This window comes from Lissotriton vulgaris, chromosome 12 (genome assembly GCF_964263255.1).
Source record: "Lissotriton vulgaris chromosome 12, aLisVul1.2, whole genome shotgun sequence".
Taxonomy (NCBI): Eukaryota; Metazoa; Chordata; class Amphibia; order Caudata; family Salamandridae; genus Lissotriton; species Lissotriton vulgaris.
In genome coordinates this window covers 719,262,383-719,280,168 of record NC_141700.1, presented here as the reverse complement: position 1 = coordinate 719,280,168, position 17,786 = coordinate 719,262,383, and the positions used below count along the sequence as shown (strand labels likewise).

Genomic DNA, 17,786 nt, shown 5'->3' with positions numbered 1-17,786 from the left:
AGGATTGAAAAGGGAAAGCGGAAGGTGTCTCCAGACAGAATAGAGGCGATCATGAAAATGAACGCGCCTACAACACAAAGAGAAGTCAGGATGTTTCTAGGTATGGTCAGTTATTGTCGGCAGTGGATAGCCAACTTCTCACTGAAGGCAAAACCTTTATTACAACTGACGCATAAAGGAGTGAGTGATCCGGTACCATGGGACAAAGATTGTTTGATGGCGTTTTTGCAGCTGAGGGAGGACTTATGTCGCGCCCCAGCTTTAGAAATGCCTGATTACACAAAACCATTTTTGCTTTACTGCTGCGAAAGAGAGGGATGCGGTTAGCAGTCTTGGCCCAGATACATGGAGATGCGCGCAGGCCAGTGGCGTATTTTTCGGCTACATTGGATCCAGTAGCCGCAGCGTTGCCCGGATGTCTCAAATCCGTAGCTGCAACGGGTGTCAGCATTGAACGTTCTGAAAGCTTAGTCATGGGTCATCAGTTAGTTGTGTATGTACCACATTCTGTAGAACTGTTAATGACCTGGACTAAGACTCAGCATCTGACAAATAGCAGGCTCACACGCTACGAGCAAGTCATACTGGCTGCCGAGAATGTGACCCTAAAAAGATGCTCCGTCTTGAATCCTGCAACTTTGATGCCACTTCCAAATGAGATAGATGACGAAGTTTGTACAGATCATGACTGCCTTGATGTGACTGAACTATGCACCAAACCGAGACCCGATATTGTGGATGAGCCATTGACTGACCCCGATGAAATATTCTTTGTTGATGGTTCATGTGTAAGAGACAATGTCGGTCAGCTGAGAGCAGCTTATGCAGTTTGCACAATTACGAGAGTAATAGAAGCCGCTTGCCTGGAAGGAGTACACTCCGCTCAGGTAGCTGAAATTGTTGCTTTGACTCGTGCTTGCTTAGCGGGCGACAAACTTCGAGTCACCATATACATCAAAAAATGATTTTCCTTGACTGAAGCCTGCAGGATTGGAGGTGTCAATGTCTGACACTGCCACATCACTTTCAGGTTCAAGTGTCCCCTCAAAAAGTGATTCCATTGGTTTGGGAGGAGGATATTCGGAGGAGCATTCTAGTGTTTCCTTATTTCAGGTATAATCCTCTGGGTGAGACCAAAAGAGATTACACTTTTTCCAGGATGCTGTTCCAAGTTAAAAAAGAAAATTATGCTTTGCCACATGACTGGGTAATGTGTGGCAAACATGGACCAGCTAATAGCGCTAGCACCTTATCAGAAAATGCAACTTTACGTTCCCTGCCCCAAGGTCCTTTTCCCCATCACCCATAGTCATAGAGTTGTAGGGAAATGTGAATGTCACTGCCAGTAATAACAGAGGAAAACACCTTCCTTCCCGTATTTTCCTATGCTTCGGAGCTGTGGCCACATCCTGCATTTCTAAACTTCCTGGTTCTTACATCATCATTCTGCATCAAAAATGCAACTTCACTGCAATTTCCAAAAAAAGGAACATTCCTAATTGCAATTGAGAATGTGACAGAATTGCTAATAGTGGAATATTCTCTTCTGTACATCTCAGTTTGCAATGTTTGAATAGTGATTTCTATGAAAATGATATTTGGAAATCGCAAATGGTAACTTTCATAAATATGGCCCTTGATCTCTAGAATAGATGGACTGAATCAACTTTATCAAACCACTTGGAACTACTCCTATTATACATGAGTAATGAAGTACAATCTCTGGTCTTGCTGCATTCCCCAAATTCCTCTCCTTTTCAACCTTGGTATAAGGCGCTTATGAGAAATTTAGTGGAGGCCCAGAATAAATCTGACATCCTCACACCACAATAAGAACCTACTGACATTCCATCCATTACTCCAGTTTGCTACTCTGGAGGTGACCCAGGATTAATACCATGGTACGAGCACAAGTTGTTCATGTTCACTGGGCACAAAGCCACTAGTTGGTTCGGAAATCAAGCAAAAATTATCTCACCACAATGACGCCCAACCAACAAAGCTCACCTGTCCTTTCTGATAGTCTGCCTTTTCTGACAGAAAGCAAAAATTATCAAATAGCTTCTCTCATTACTATCTCATTTCCCTCTCACATGGCTGTGCCTGCTGCAGTAAAACGTGGGAAACTGGAGCATCTTTCTGAAGGCCCACCAGGAGGGGTTGGCTCTCAAAAACCTGCCTCCAAAGGCTCCAACCGATGAAGAAATGAACAATGGGTTAAAGGACCAGTCCGGCCTTGCAAGAATAGGAGACTTCTGATGGTGTTCTGTGGACCATTTGGAGAAAGATCTCAACTGAAACTTTGTATCTTTCCAAAGACCTTGGATTTCACCCAACATGTACCTTTAGCAGTAGGGAAAAGGAAACACCATCAACACCATATTCTGTTGAAGAAATATGCTAGCAACTTTCCCCTCATTTACCAGCCGGAAATAACAGAAGATATCAACTCCAAGTCTGTATTACAGTAAGAGCTACTTATCAGGTCCCCAGTCTGCAGCCAGCAGCCAGCAGACAAAAGGGGTTATTCAGATGGAGGGCGGACCACCCCGCCTGGCCGGTGGTAGCCACCGCAGGCCTAGCGGGGGGGTCCGCCCACCATCCACGCCTGAATGACCCCCTGCCACATTAGGATGGCTGGGGGGTCAGCGGCAGATGGGAACACCGTCTGCCGCTTTTCCACCCATCGACGAGTCGACCGGGTGGAAAAGGGGCTTAATATGGTGGCAGTGTCTGGAAGACATCGCCATCCATATTAACATGCAGGCAGAGAGCAGCCTTTCCATGGCGGTGAGGCATGCATTTTTTGCTGTTGGATACCTGTAAGGGGCCCCAGGATGTTGGGGTGGTGCTCATGGGGGGTACCTATGGTACCCCCCTGCATTGGCATGGACATGGTGACATGCACAGCACGGTGCCTGTCACCTAGTGCATGCCAATGCACAACATGCATTCCCAGCACTGTGGGAGGTGGTGCTGTGAGCACCGTCCGCCACAGTGCTGGGAATGGGGGATGCCATGGTAGCAGTGGCATCCTAATTGCAGGTGTGTTACCGTCGCACCCCTGCGGCCTATCGTAATAGACCCCAATACATTCAAACTGTATGCATGTTAATGCTTGTTTTTTCAACTTCCCCAAATTAAGGCATCCACAGGACAGAGTAGGAGCTGTAGGAGGGAGTTTTTGCGAAGAAAATTGGCCACTCCCACTTCTCCCCAGAGAGTGATGGAGAATGTTGAAAACAAAGATGGTTTGATGTGCAAGAGGAAATGGTCTTTGGAAGAGAGGACATGACACAAACAAAAATCGATGTCACTTTTAAGCTTCTATGGAAATCCTTATGCAAGACTGTTCACGACCTGCATCCAGCATTTGAGGTGGCACTCACTTCACATGGCACTTACAGGACTTGGAGTGCTTCATGGAAGTATGTCAGATGAGGAAGGCAGACCTTTGCTAGGGTAGTGCCTTGGATGAACTGAAATTTGGAACCTGTCTTGGTCCTCCTCACTTCTCCACTCCATGGTGCTGATGGTAGTAATCTCACTGGGAGACCCCTTTTGTTTTCGGGTGTGGAGAGCACGCACCTTGCTCCTAGCTTCGCTCTAAACAAGAGTGTGTGCTTTTTTTTTTGCCTCAGCAAACATGACAACCATGTATGGTCACTGAGGAACTCTTCCATGGTGATAACTTGGAGTCCCCTGAGCATTGCTCTAAGGCAGGGTTCTTCAAACTGTGGGGCGCGCCCCCCTGGGGGGGCGCGGCACCATCCCAGGGGGGGCCCGCGCTCCACTCCGATCTTCCCTTTGTGCCCGTTTCTTTGTCTGGGTGATTCTCCCAGGAGGGGGCCAATTCACGAGTCGACACCTTCGGCTGCGTGCGAGGCAGGGGTCTCCTCTGCTAAAAACGAAAGCAAACAAACAGACACTCTTTCAGCTTTAGCAGAGGAGACCCCTTGCCTCCCACTGCAGCTGAAGCTGTTGACTCCATGAATTGGCCCCCTCCTGGGAGAGTTAGCTCTTCGCCTGCCATGTGTGGGTGTGTTGCGGAGATGCAGTGTCTTAACTGCTCTGCCCCAAATGTACATGCTTTTCTGACCCTCCGTCTCTGCGTAGCTCGCCAGCCACTCCCATGCTTTCTTGCCATTTCAGTACTGCCTTTCACCCATGCCCTGACCCCTTACCCAGACACTACTCCTCTCTCCCTTTACAACTGCCTGTATCATTCCTGCTGCCCCGCACTGCTTCTAGGCGTCTCTCCACGCCCGGAGTGTAATTTCTTGCCTGAAGAAAAAACGGACGTGAATTTTAATTTACCGGGAAAAGTCAGTCTGTGGATACCGCCCCCCAAGCACCTTCCTTTTATAAGCTGACATATTGCACCGTGCCGTGAGACCACGGGTTAATTGCCGCTCTAATTTTGCACTTTTATATAGAGCAAACTCGATCCGAATGTATTGGATCGCTTTAACATATTATATTACACAAGGTCACATTCCTGTTTTTAGGCACGAGACGATTATGTGATTTGGCCAAAATCCAAGGATGTGGTGCGGGCCCAGAGACTCCAATTTTGTTCTCTTTTGCCAGAGTCTGCAGGTCTGTCGCTAGGGCCACGTCCTCTTGTTCCTGGGACCCTCAAAGGCACCCATACTCGGCGCACAGCCTGACCTCGCGCCATTCCCGCACAGTGCCTCATAGTGCACCTCATCAGGGTCATCAGAACTCTTTGCTATCATGTTTCCCCCTTCCCATCAGCTTGGATGCAGGCTGGCATGATAATTTGGTGGCGGCAATCGGGCCACGTTGCCCTGAAGTTTGAAGTCGTTGGACCTGGATGTGCACTCCTGGGCTAATTTTCTGTATAACGTATACAAATTCAATTACTCCAGAATTACTCCTTGAACAACCTGCTGGTGTTTTCATGATTGGCCACACTTCAGGTGTGAAAGTTGTGACAGGTGAGAGCAATAGGTGATATAGACACACGTGTGACAAAGACACAGCCAAGTGTCAGACTGAGGAAAGTACCTGTGAAAGTACCTGCAAAGTACTCGGTGCGGCTGTGTGTGTGCCCTGTAAGCTGGGGTGAGGGGACAGAGGGTGACAGGCAGAAGGAGGGAGACAGAGGGAGACAGAGGGAGGAAGACAGAGAGAGAGGGAGCCAGAGAAATGGAGACAGAGGGGGAGAGAGGGACGGAGACAGAGGGAAGGAGACAGAGGGAGACAGAGAGGGAGGGAGGGAGGGAGACAGATAGAGGGAGACAGAGGGAGGGAGGGAGACAGAGGGAGGGAGACAGAGGGAGGGAGTCCAGGGTAGACAGAGGGAGGGAGAGACAGACAGAGGGAGGTAGACAGACAGATGGAGACAGACAGAGGGAGACAGAGGGAGGGAGACAGAGGGTGGGAGACAGAGAGAGGGAGACAGTTAGAGAGGGAGACAGACCGAGTGCATGAGAACCCCCCAAACTCCCCTGTGTTTCGGGCTCGCTACACTACGCTTGTTCGCTATACTGCCTTGCTGTGTCCCAAAATGATGCATCTCCAAAAAGTGTGTCCCTACCATGAAAAGTTTGGAAAGCTGTGCCCTAGAGGGTTTGAGGCACGGGCGGGGTGGGCTCTGGCCCAGGGCCCCAGCCTTTCAAGGGGGGTGGGAGTGAGGGGGAGGGTGTGGGGGCGGGAGTCCTTCAGTTATTTTGGGAAAGGAGGGAGAGGTTGCAATCCGGGTTTGGGCCATGAATCGGGACGGTGGGCTCTGGTCTGCGGTCATCAACTCATGAGGATCTTTGTGTGGGGCACCGAAGTGTCTGTATTTAGGGATGTTGGTCTGCAGATTCAAATTTGAATCATCAAATGTGAGAGGGATGTCGGGTGGAGCCGGCCACCAGACGTCCGTTATGTTGCCATGTGGATGAATAGATGTATGGGTGGAGTGGTGGATGTATGGGTGGAGTGATGGGTGGAATGGTGGATGTGTGGTTGACATGGTGGATGTATGGGTGGGGAGGTGGATGGATGAGTGAGGGGATGGATGGGTGAAGGGGTGGATGGATGGTGGGAGACAAGATGGATGCATGAGTGGAGGGATGGATGGGAGTGGATGGATGTGTGTATGGTTGGAAGGGTAGATGGATGGGTGGAGGGATGGATGGATCAGTGAAATGGTGGATGGACCGATGGGGGGTGGAAGGTGGACGAGTCGGTGGGTGGATGGATGAGAGAGGTGATGGATGGATGGATTGATGTATTGATGGGTGAAGGGGTGAATGAATGAATGAATGGATGGATGAGTGAAGGGGTGGATGTGGGGATGGGTGATTGAGGAGGGTGGATGGACGGGGGATGGATGGAGGAGTGAAGGGGTGGGTGAGAGGTCAATGGATGGATTCATGAGTGGATGGATGAGTGGGTGGATGGGTGAAGGGTGGATGAAGGGATGGGTGGCTGGGTGAGGGGGGAATGGAGAGAGAGGATGGATGGATGGATGAGTGAGGACATGGATGAATGATTGGCAGAGTGGATGGGCAAGTGTGTGCATAGATGGGTGAGGAGAGGAGCATGGAGATGGATGGGTCAGAGAGTGCATGCATGAGGGGGGGAGGGTGGAGAGCGGGAGAGATGGATGGATGGGTGGGTGGATGGATGAGTGGGGGGTTGAGTGGGTGGACGGATGAGTGACTGGGTGGATGGATGAGTGGGTGGGGGGATGGCTGGATGGGTGAGAGGGTGGGTGGTTGGATGGATGAGTGAGTGGATGGATGGATGGGTGGAGGAGTGGATGGATGGGTGGAGGAGTGGATGGATGAATGGAGGAGTGGATGGATGAATGGAGGAGTGGATGGATGAGTGGGAGGATAGCTTGGGTGAAGGGGTGAGTGGTTGGATGGATGAGTGGGTGGATGGATGGGTGGAAGAGTGGATGGATTGGTGAGGGGATGGATTGGGTGAAGGGATGGATGGATGATGGATGGATGGGTGAGGGGTGGATGGAGGGATGGATGGGTGAGATGATGGATGGAGAGATGGATGGTGGATGGGTTTGCAAGTGGTGGAAGGGGTCTAGATGTGGATGGGGCACATATGGAGAGAAGGAATGAATGGTGGGGGAGTTGGTGGATGACAAGGTGTACATGATGGATGGAGAGGGTTGTGATGACTTCCTTTGCCTTGGAGGATTGTGTTTTGAGCTGTGTGGTACGCCTCTGTCGTTTCGCCACACCCACTCACAGGCCTGCAGTTCGCTAGGCACTCTTGTTGTGTTGAGCATTGTTTGCTGGATATGGCCCGTGGTGTGCGCGTTGCAGTCGATCATGTGGTGTGCCGGATTCCCGAGGTTTTGGTCGGGTGGTGGGGGGGGCCCAACATCTGGGGGAATTCAGCTGGGGGGGCCCAACCTGGAAAAGTTTGAATACCTCTGCTCTAAGGTGAAGATATATCCCTAAAGTATCCCACTTCTGAAAAGAAACTGACCTTTCACAGGACTGAGACTGGCAGCAAAATGGTTTAATAAAGGGACAAGCCCTTTTTGCCTTTCAGTGGTAAAAGTGAATGCTTACTGGGTGCTCCTGGTAAAATATTTATCTAGACTCCCACAGCCTAGTCTTTTAGTTTTTCCATGTGACGTAGGGCATAAATGGTGAATACATGTTTGTTCTGTGTGGCTGTATTAGTGTGAGCTTCAACTGCATGTATGGTGCTTGACTATATGAAGACAGGAGTCCATTTTTAAATGCATGTATATAGATAACTCACAAAATGGCGACTGCAAGTGAGCCTGCTGAGGTTCTATTTTGATAACAACATACAATGGTCCGAGACCTATAACTTGATATAAATGAAATGAATCAAACCTTAATTGATTAGAGAGCATATACTATTTGTCACTACTCAACCCAACTAATGAAGAAACATAAGAATTGGCAACAACAACACCACGGTCCAAGAATATATGCAATATTTTAATCTATTGTCATATATAGCATTTGAATTGCAAATTACAAATTTTTATGTATTTTTTGAGTTTTTATATATACATCTAGAATTGTAATAGTAATTGCCCCGTATATAGCGTGCAGTAGAAAAGGGGTGTCAAAGAAAGTGCAAGTGATAGGGTGAAAAGGAAAAGAAATCACACATAATTGATAAAACCAACAATTTCTACTTTTTCAGAAAAATACCAGCCAGTAAGTGCTGGATCAGAGAACCTGACCACATTCAAATAGTCCAAAAGGCTTCTTAATCATTGTTATCAGACATAAGATGTAACCATTGTCTGCACTATATCACAAGGGGAGGATATAGGTAGTGGTCCAGGTATTAAACAAAGTGTCGACGTTTCGACTCGTCTTGCGGCCTTGCGGTCAGTTGTGCCTGGGCCATGCAAGTCTTCTTCAGGACATAAAAGACGGGGCAACGCAGGGTTATCTTGTTGACCCCTGTTGAGGAAGTAGTAGTCGTTATTTACTCAAGTAGGGATTAGTCCATGTAGTCCACTGGCTTCTATTCTAAGCCCAGATACCAAAACCTGCACAATGAATCTGATGGGTGTATGTTCCCAGGTGAATTTCAAAGTAACCACGAGGCAGTTTATCAGAGTCCAAAGATTCAATCAAGTGGATACTGTGTGCAGCTATTGTTAGAATTCCTCAAACTTGTTCCATGGATTTACGTCCTATTAATGACATCCCAAATCAGTGGTTGAATGGTCAGGCGTTAACCCACTGAGCTGATTTTAGTCGCAATCGTCAACTCCCTTTGATTGAGCGGTATCACGGTCAGGGCTTCCTAATCGCCAACGCGCCTCCAAGCGTTAGAGTGGCAACGGCTCACTCCGAAAGCTGCCATGGAAAGGCATACAGTGTATCCTTTTAGGGCCTGTTGCGGGCCCATGGTACCCCCCAACATTGGCATGCACAAGGTGGCAGGCACTGCGCGGTGCTTGTCACGTTGTGCATGCCAATGCACAACATGCATATATTGCTTTGTGGCGGGTACTGCTTACAGCACTGCCCTCCACAATGTAATGTATGCGGGCTGCATCCGCCACCGTGTCGGTGGCATCCTACTTGCCAGTGAGGGACCGCGCACTACTAGCGGTGGGCCCCCCTAGTGCTAATAGGAAGTTTGGGCAAAGAATTTATTATGAAAATATAACAAGTATTCAAAGTGTAAGGTACAATTTGACAACAAACATTTGTCGTTTGAAGTAAGGCACAAGCCTGTGCCGTACTAGAGGGTAGAGGAAAGTTGTGTAGAAGGGTGCAGAAAAGAAGAAGCGAGGACTAGACAAACCTGCTCTGAGCTCAAAAACTTTTTTCGCAGATTATAGTAAAATGGACTCAGAAAGTGCAAACATTGCCCCATAAGAATCTATTGAAACACTGGGGGCCTCAGAGTATATTGTGTTCGAAAGTAATCTGCTTATATATTTTTTAATCACTTTTAATCGTTTTTATCACACATGCTTCACTTTATTTAATTAATCACCCTAAATAATTTCCGAACGATATTGGCACAATTATGAAATGCACAGCATGAAATCACCCTACTTGCGCCGCTTTTATCACGCTTCTCATAGCGCAATTACCCATTTCAAGATGGCCGCCACCATTCTTAGTTAATCCGCGATCACGTGACGCTCGTCACCTGACCTTACTGCCTTATCCCCCGGTAACGCGTTCGCTCACTAGGAAGCAGCGCTACCAATGCGGAACCTGTGGATCGGCACGCCGTCCGAGTATCCTTTAGAGGTAAGAAGCCCCTCCAGCACAAACTTATCTCGACTACCTTGCTAGTCTATGGAACCCGGTCATAATTGTAAAATTAAAACCCTTCTTTCCTGCAGCTGATCGTGTAACATACCGACTGCATCAACGGACAAGCTTCCACCGGAGCGGTGGAAGCGGTGGAAGCCCCCATAGCTTTCACTGAGGTCCATAATTTAACCCTTCATTGCATCTAAACTCCGCAATGCTCTTCTTCCAGCGGACCGAATATCACATTGAACGCTGCCTTATTACTACAGGACGGGGCACCCACCCGGGACTTGCCTCGACGTTCTATATTACCCCGCCATCTCTAACTAGTCAATAGGTAAGTTCCGGCCACAGAGGCGGTCGGCCACACTTACCGCTTCTTAGCAATTAATGCCGATTCTCCTCCTGCAGTGACCGCAAACTGAATTACCAGCCATCCGGCACCTTGGAACAGACCAAGGCGCAACCCAGATTACTTCAGCCCTGAGGGTACGCCAATCGCTATGACGTTCCACAACGTCTAGCATTGATCCTTTCCATTAATTCTTGACCTAAGTAATGAAACCCCAGCACCATTCATCACCAGACCAATCATGACTTACTAGATAAGTGCACATGGTGTCATTTCCTCACCTTCACGGAAATGGCAGTCTTTCACCAAATGCTCACAGCCCAACACCATCCCCATGCCTAGCCATAATTCAATTACCCTTGATGGTCTGCACATGAAGTAGTAGTACTCAGAACACCATTGGCACCGATGATGACAATAAACCAAACACTTTATGGCACTTCTCACTGCACTGCGATTCCGAATCTTGCAAAGTATTGAATGTGACTCAGTTGACCTCGAATTTCTACAGCAGAACAGCAATCTAAATACCTATTTCCTTCTCTGTTTCTCTCCTGTTTTTTCCCTTACAGGTGCATATTCCTTGTTATACCAGGCAATTATTAAGTCCTGATGATGATCCCATTATAATTTTGAGCGCTGGATCGAAACGCCATCGACTTAGCTTAGTAGACATACAGTTGATTAATGAACATTTCTGTATGAATGTACTACTCTGGGAATTACTGCCAATCTGAATGTTAAGCAGTACCCAGTCTCGCTCAACTCTTTGTGCCTGACGTAAACTGTCTTCTTTTCTGCACCCTTCTCCACAACTTTCCTCTACTCTCTAGTATGGCACAGGCTTGTGCCTTACTTCAAACGACAAATGTTTGTTGTCAAATTGTACCTTACAATTTGAATACTTGTTATATTTTCATAATAAATTCTTTGCCCGGCTGGGTAGAAGAAAAGAGTATATAGTTTCCATTTGTGGTCTATATTACATTTCTTTGAAATAATGTTCTAGGCTTAGGACTTATGTTTCCAGAAAATAACTGATACCCATGGTCCCAAGCCATTTAGTGGGTCCCCCTTGTTTTTTGACAAATTTTGGGTTCACTGACAAAATATTGACTCCCTATACCTAGAAAGGTAAGTACAAAAATATTGAGAAAAAAATATTACTATTCCCACTCCAATGAGTACAGCAGTAGGGAAAGTGTTGGATAACGGAGGGGTAAAAATTACTATTCCCACTCCAATGAGTGCAGCAGTAGGGAAAGTGTTGAATAGCAGAGGGGTAAAAATAATTATTCCCACTCCAGCGAGTGCAACAGTAGGGAAAGTGTTGGATAGCAGAGGCTAAAATGTACTATTCCCACTCCAGTCAGTGCAACAGTAAGGAAAGTGCTAGATAGCAAAGGGGTACACATTACTATTCCCACTCCAATGAGGGCAACAGTAGGGAAAGTGTTGGATAGTGATGGGATGAAATTTACTATTCCCACTCCAATCAGTGCAAGAGTAAGGGAAGTGTTGAATTGCGTAGGTGTAACAATTACTATTATCACTCCTGTCAGTTGAAAATTAACAACAAACAAAATATTAATGACAATAAAAATATTTTAAAAAACTAACTAAATAAATAAATACCTATGTTAAAAATTAAAATGCAAATATCTTTAATATTAAAAATTAAAAAAAGAAAACATATCATAATGTTAAATACATATGATAAATACCTACAAATATTCACAAATATATTAAATAAAATAAAATAAAACATAATTTTCAAACAAATAATTATTTTTAATTAGAAATTATGTAGAAAAATAAACATTAATTATTACATACATTTTCATTTTTTTCCTACCCTATAACACCACACAATGCACAACCCACATTAACATTTAAAAAAATGTACTTCCATAATTAACATATAATATTAATTAAATAACAAATTCAAACTAACGTTCCACATTTTAGCCCTATAATCCCCACAACTCACAGCTAAAATTAAACTGTAAGAAATTAACTGCACAGCTAAAACTTATTTTCAATAAAAAACTGATAGTATTTACAAACTAATTATAAACTAAGCAAAATTAATTTACTCCCCATCCTTTAACCCTATAAAAGTAAAACCCACACACAAAAAATAAGAAATTACCCTAATAAATATCAAATAATTATTATTAGTGATCAACTAATTATTGATTCATTAAACATAAATTACTTCCTAAACTTAAGCCCTGTAAATGGCACAACCAACACCTAAAATTATTACACAATTTCCATAATTAATTTTCTATTGGTTAATAAATATAAATTAACAAGTAATAATGAATTAATAAAACATAAATTATTTTCCACCCTTTACCCCTATAAACCCCAAAACAAGCACCTAAAATTATTAACACAATTCCCATTTTTAATATTCAATTAATTAATATTAATGAACAACAAAGTGCTAATTCATTAAAAATAAATTACTTCCCACCATTTACCCCTATAAACCTCACAACCTGCACCTTAAAACAAATTACACAATTACCATAATTAATTACCAATTAATCAATTAATATTATTTACCAACCAATTAATAATTAATGATTAATTACCAATAACTTTTTTCCACAATTAACACTATACAATCTCAATTAAATACATTTGAATACATGCAAAATAATAATTTATTTATTATAATTAAGATACTTCCCACCCTATTCCCCTATGAACCACAACCTGCTACGGAACTAAAAAACACAAAATTGTATTAAAATTAAAGTGATACCCACTAAAAATTGTAATACATATATTAAAAAACATAAACAAAAAAAATACATCACATACATTTAAAATATAAACTAAAATACATAACACTAATAAAAAGATCAATATTTTAAGCAACTATATTTTTGAAAATCATATTAATGACTTCTATATTTTTGAAAATGTTATCTTTTACCTTAAATTCGATATTCTTGACCACGATATTCTTGCTGTCGAGGTTTCTGTGTCACGATATTTCCAACTCAATATTTGTGTAAGTCTACATTTACAACTCAATTTTCCGCCTGAATACCGGGATTTTTTTCACAGGGTGGAGTATTTTTAGATTTCTGGCTACTCCCTTGTCCTGCCACACCTCCAAAAGCAGACACAACGCAAAACAGAACAGCAAATTGGAATGTATATTAGTGTTTGCCGGTCAGGTATCAAAAATAAGTACAAACTCAAGGTCTTTGTTCCAGGTTACCTTTAACTACAATGAAGGTTTACATCTGTCTAAATGGGTATCTTTTGAGGTCGTATGACAGCTGGCTCCCAATAGCAAGCTATGGAGAGTTTTACTAATCAAGAAACATTTTTAGGTACTTACGTTTATTTATAGAACTAATATATGCTCATTTACAGAGTCTTTTGGCACTAATTAACTACTACTCCCAGTTCAGCAAAGCTCCAGTATTAGGCTAAAGTAGTAAAGGGTCACGTTTTTAACATTTTACTGAATTTAAAATCATTTTATTGAACACAGATATGAATAGTTAGTGAAATCCAGAGTGCTGGTCCTCGAATAAGAAGTGATCTGCCTCTCCATTTGAATAATTCAAAACTTAGAACAAGAAAATTGGGCTAAATATAAAATTACAATAAACAAGTAGGTGAGTATTTCTTTAATCTTCCAGAAATGAACAATAGCACAGAGCTCAAAATCTTTTCTATGCATCTGACAGGCAACCTTAAACTGTGTACGTTTGTCCACTAGCAACCAATGCAAATGGTCCATCTGGGGTGATGTTATCATATTTTTCCCAGATTAAAGATAAGCCTTACTACAGCCTTTTGCAATCTTTGGGGACTAGCCAGATAATTTTTTGTGAGACCCAGAAACATTGAATTCCCATAACACATTATCCATATATGTGTCTTACAGGCCATAAAGTGTCGCTCCCTAACCACATTCCTGTAGTAATAAAGATTTAAGAATTAAGCCAGATTTCAGGTTCACCTTGGCCCCCACCACCTGCAGCAGTTTTGAGGCACTATGTATTGTATAACCGAGCCGCATTTGATCACCGGGCCCTGGAAGCTTGGTGCCTGGGCACAGCTAACCATTTGTAGCCATCCCTTGTTATACTTCCTCATTAAGACTACCTCACATTTCCTCTCTTCATGGCCAGCAACTGATTTGGCACGGTGAACTTGACATTGTTTGGGTGAGAGGCAAGTGTTCTGGGAGTGTTATACAGGTTAAGAATAAGGGATAAAGCGCATCAAGAATTTGTTGTGAAAACTATGGGGAACATGCACCTCTCTTTTACCAGTAAACCACCCTTACATCCAGTACGACTGCACTCTGTCCTGCCTCACCACCCTCTGCAGGCGCATGTGCGAACACCATCAGATGAGGGCTGTGAGAGCATCCCAAGGAACCTGGTAAATATTTGTTAAGAGTTTTCTTCTGTCCACTGAGATTATCTTGATTGGAGAGCTCAGATAGTTGCTTTAAGAGATTGACTTCTTGAGAATCCTCTTAACCTGATTTAACCTTATGTTCCTTCCTTTGTATGTTTGATTTCATGTGTAGTGTTAAAGTATAATACTACTTTACTATTAGAGTTTCCTAGCAACTCTATTAGTGTTATAGTAGACCTATTTTATAGTTTGATAGTCACTTGACAAGGATTATACCAGTGATTATGGCCCTGAACCCCAGTGTTAGCCTGAGATACAGGTGAGGTACTATGAAATACAGAGCCTTTACCAATGGTTGTTGCATAAGGGCTATAAGACTCTTGGAGCAAACTACCCTTAATGGGTGGAATGTTCTAATAATAAACAGGGAACAGAAAAACATTGGAATGCTGGAGCGGAAGCCATTATTAGCTATGAGCTACTTCATTGTCTTCAATGGAGCACTCAACACTCCAGTGTTCTAATAACAAAACAAAAATCTATTTCAATTTAATTCTAGCAGTAAAGAGAAATCGAAAAGGAACCTGATAAGGGCTCTAAAGTGAAACTAATAAAAACACTCTAGCTTGCCAGCCAAGGAAGAAAAACAAAAACACCCTCATTTTTTCCATCTAGTATAAAATAACACAAACTAAGCATCAGTTCTGGAAATTGAAGACCTCATGGGAGTAAGTGTAGAATTTGCAGCATTAATGCTGTTGTGCTCAAAGTTGAAATTCGCACAATTAAAGAAATAGCCAGACAATTAAGATACCTAAGCATAAGAGAATGATGCCTATACATTACTGCAAAGTCATTTGTGGAGTTCAGTATCCAGCATCTCTTTCATTGTAGTTGTGATATAGTGGATCATTAGTTGGGGTGCATGGTAGTCCCCTGACAAGTAATAATATCACTATTCTTCCTAGGTCCCAATAGAAATACCATTTCAATTTATAAAAATAAAGAATTTTTTAATGAACAAAAAATAACACCAAAACAATGAAAATGCAATGAGGAGAAGCAAAGAGATGAATTTTCAATGAAGAGAAGCAAAGGGATCAATTTCCAAAGTTTCAGATAAAAAAATAGTGCAAAAAAGCACAAAGTGCCAACTACAGGTAGGGTCATTCTAGATTGGGGTAGAGTTGCCGGGTGAATACAAAGACTGGGTATGTCCTGGTCAACAGTTACCTTCTTCGCTTAGAATCAGCTCTGGACATCAATGGGTTCATTAGTGCTAAGGCAGCATGCGGAAGCTGCAGTAAGGCTCAACAGCACCAGGTTGCATCAAAATGGGTTGGCGATGCGGTGGTCAACAACAGTGGGAGAAGTTTGGGTTTCCATGCCATTGAGATCTTCAGTGTTAAAAGACCCTCATCGACAGCTGCATTGGGGAAGTCGGAGAATGGAGTCAAAAGGCCCTCAACCAATTCTAATGTAGAGAGGAGAACTTTGTGGGAGCTATGGAGAAATCAGGTCCACCTGCACTGCACCTTCAGCAGATCGGTCTGGCGTGTTGGTTCCAGCCTTATGTCAGTTCACCAAGTAAAAAAGTCCTGAAAACATTTCTGAGCTCCAGCTTTTTTGGTTAGACAGGAGGCGTCCACACCAATGCCAGCCAAGGGTACCAGTGCCTAAAGAACAGCACTCGAAAGTCAGGACTCTCTTCAACTGAAGCCACCAGCAATGTCCAGTTGAAACAGGAGTCAGGGAGATGGGCTTCTTGCATCTTTTGTGTCCCTGTAGCTTAACAGGAGGTCAGCCAAATGACCCTTGGATTCCACTTCTTTGCCCTGGGTACAAGTGGGAACAGATCAAGTCCTTTGGTTTCCCCTCACAGCAGCAGATGCAGTCCTGTCTCCCAAAGGTACAGTAGTGTTCTGAAGAATGTGACCTGGGGTGCCAAATTTCACCCTGGCACGATCCTGGACCCTCCATGACCGACAGGGATAAACTTCCCATGGGCAACCCTACCCACATTTGCAGCAGTGCTCAAGCGCTCTACTACATATAATCCCACAGTGTCTCCCTCTACCTAAATCCTGAATCCAGATGTTCATAGCACCTGTGCCCACCCTAGGAGAGTGACCAGGGAAATGAACAGACCCTCCCCTGTGGTCATTTAAAACCAGCAGACCACATATTCTTAGGTTTTCCTCTCCCACCTGCTATTTTGAGTTTCATCATCCTAGGAGTCCTAAAAGCCCATACTTTAATACCTTACCCACTGTTTCACTTCTCCATATTTAACCTGCTTTGTTCATTCTCTCGTTTGGGGTACTGCTTCACCTTTATATGGTGGACGCTCATTGTTCTACATTTCCTTTCAGTCCCTTACTCAGCCTCAAGTTATCTGCCTGTCTGTCTAAAGACATTTGGATAACAAGTTGAATCCTCTGTGGTCATCCCTTTTGCGTCTGTGGATCACACCCCTCAATGCAATTGAATCAAAATTAACATTTCATAAACTATTACTCAGACTTGATTTTCTCTAACTCCCAATTTCAAGCATTGGTACTCCCATACCTCAGCTATTTATATTCTGCATGTAGGATGCCCTGTCTACTATCTTTCCCCTTTTGGTCTGTCATTCTCCGCTGACTGCATTCTATGTAGGGAATTTACACTTCATATGTTTCCCTACAGTCAATTTTACAATGACTTCTTACCTCTTGTGGGCTTCAATTCCATTGCTTATCAAATCCTTAGAACATCCCTGGGACATCCTTGATCTTTGATTTATCAACGATTACGCCTTTTTGAAAGCCTCCTAATCTGTATTTTTGTAGGTTAACCTCTACAAGATATTTGAACACTACATTACTACCCTTACTTTTTATTTGCCAACCTATTGCATTTTGGGTGTAATAGTTTTAATTCACTGTCAACTGGGCACGAACAGCTAATGTCAATGAACTGAAAATAACATCAGAGGATCAAACATCATAATAACATGGAGTGAGGGGTCAACTCTGCCAAAGAGTTCCCTCTCTAAATCTTGGCAGTTGTCAGCATCAGCCCCAAGCTGTGGTAGGTGTTATCAATGTTTCTTCTACGTTCCTCCATGCTAACACAGGTTGATTTTTTTTTAATACATGACTTTTCCTCCTTTTTGCTATTTGGTTGTGTATTTTGGTATCAATCTGTCAATCAAAAATATTCTTTTCATTTGCAACTGGACATTGAGCTATTCACATTTTACGTACAATGCTTTGGATCGTGGCATTCTGTAAAAA

At 43.7% G+C, this 17,786-nt stretch overlaps 1 protein-coding gene across 1 annotated transcript in view; it reads right to left on the bottom strand.

Annotated features, from left to right (window-relative positions):
• Positions 1–17,786, bottom strand: part of LOC147678114 (hydroperoxide isomerase ALOXE3-like) — a 156,896-nt gene that overhangs the window by 18,238 nt on the left and 120,872 nt on the right. The gene's annotated exons all lie outside the window — the stretch shown is intronic.